A 1576-nucleotide genomic window follows, 5' to 3' on the forward strand; every position below is an offset into this window, starting at 1 on the left:
GGGGGGGGGTGACAAATGGCGGTGAGGTCGGGGGGGGGTGACAAATGGCGGTGAGGTCGGGGGGGGGGTGACAAATGGCGGTGAGGTCGGGGGGGGGGGTGACAAATGGCGGTGAGGTCGGGGGGGGGGGTGACAAATGGCGGTGAGGTCGGGGGGGGGGTGACAAATGGCGGTGAGGGCGGGGGGGGGGGGGCAGTGGTGACAATTGGCGGTGAGGTCGGCGGGGGGGGGGGGGGGCAGTGGTGACAAATGGCGGGGGGGGGGGGGCAGTGGTGACAAATGGCAGGGGGGGGGGGCAGTGGTGACAAATGGCGGTGAGGTCGGCGGGGGGGGGGGGGGCAGTGGTGACAAATGGCGGGGGGGGGGGGCAGTGGTGACAAATGGCGGTGAGGGCGGGGGGGGGGGGCAGTGGTGACAAATGGCGGGGGGGGGGGCAGTGGTGACAAATGGCGGTGAGGGCGGGGGGGGGGGCAGTGGTGACAAATGGCGGGGGGGGGGGCAGTGGTGACAAATGGCGGGGGGGGGGGAGCAGTGGTGACAAATGGCAGGGGGGGGGGGCAGTGGTGACAAATGGCGGTGAGGTCGGCGGGGGGGGGGGGGCAGTGGTGACAAATGGCGGTGAGGTCGGCGGGGGGGGGGGCAGTGGTGACAAATGGCGGTGAGGTCGGCGGGGGGGGGGGCAGTGGTGACAAATGGCGGGGGGGGGGGGGGCAGTGGTGACAAATGGCGGTGAGGGCGGGGGGCAGTGGTGACAAATGGCGGTGAGGGCGGGGGGGGGCAGTGGTGACAATTGGCGGTGAGGGCGGGGGGGGCAGTGGTGACAATTGGCGGTGAGGGCGGGGGGGGCAGTGGTGACAATTGGCGGTGAGGTCGACGGGGGGGGGGGGGCAGTGGTGACAATTGGCGGTGAGGGCGGGGGGGGGGGGGCAGTGGTGACAAATGGCGGTGAGGGCGGGGGGGGGGGGCAGTGGTGACAAATGGCGGTAAGGTAGGCGGGGGGGCGTATTGATCCCAGTGATCGATTATTGATGGGCTCAGTATGTGGAGGTGATTGGGGGGAAACTCACCATGGGGACCCGGCTCTGTCACTTCCAATGTCTCCGGTGTCCCCCCTGTACGGTTTCCCCCTCTCCCGGTATCGCGCGCTGTCTGGTTGTTCCTCACTTCCGGTTTCTCTGAGGTAAATTTGGCGCCAAAAGCCTCCCCCAGTTGCATCGTTGAGGAAGATCAGCGGCGTCCGTCCCCGCCCACCCTGTCCCTATGGAGACGCTACCCGGTCGCCCCGCCCCTCCTCGCACAGGTGTAGGTCCCGGAAGTGGGAGGTCTTGGCGGAAGGAGCCACACACAAGATGGCGGTGAGCTGGGGGCGGGGCGCTGCGCGGTGCATGCCGGGAGGGAGGTCGCAGTGCGGACACAGCGCAGGAGGCTGACGGGTGGTGAGGCCGCTGTACCACCGCCGGGATGGTGAGAGACCCTACCGGGTGTACCGAGACCCGCAGTGCCGGGCACAGGGGCCCCCCCGGGGGGAGGGGCCACCACAAACACCGAGACTATCGAGATATCCTCCCCCGCCAAC

General features: G+C 69.3%; 1 protein-coding gene across 1 annotated transcript in view; it reads right to left on the reverse strand.

Annotated features, from left to right (window-relative positions):
• LOC149435922 (membrane-associated tyrosine- and threonine-specific cdc2-inhibitory kinase-like) overlaps positions 1-1252 on the reverse strand; it is a 21480-nt gene extending 20228 nt beyond the window's left edge. Inside the window, exon 1 of the mRNA XM_089662261.1 lies at positions 1068-1252. The gene's annotated coding sequence lies outside the window, so the exon portion shown is untranslated. The remainder of the gene's footprint in view (positions 1-1067) is intronic.
• Positions 1253-1576: the final 324 nt, after the last annotated feature.

Source organism: Staurois parvus, unplaced genomic scaffold (assembly GCF_062004578.1).
Source record: "Staurois parvus isolate SC_StPar_1 unplaced genomic scaffold, SC_StPar_1.0 ptg001450l, whole genome shotgun sequence".
Classification (NCBI taxonomy): Eukaryota; Metazoa; Chordata; class Amphibia; order Anura; family Ranidae; genus Staurois; species Staurois parvus.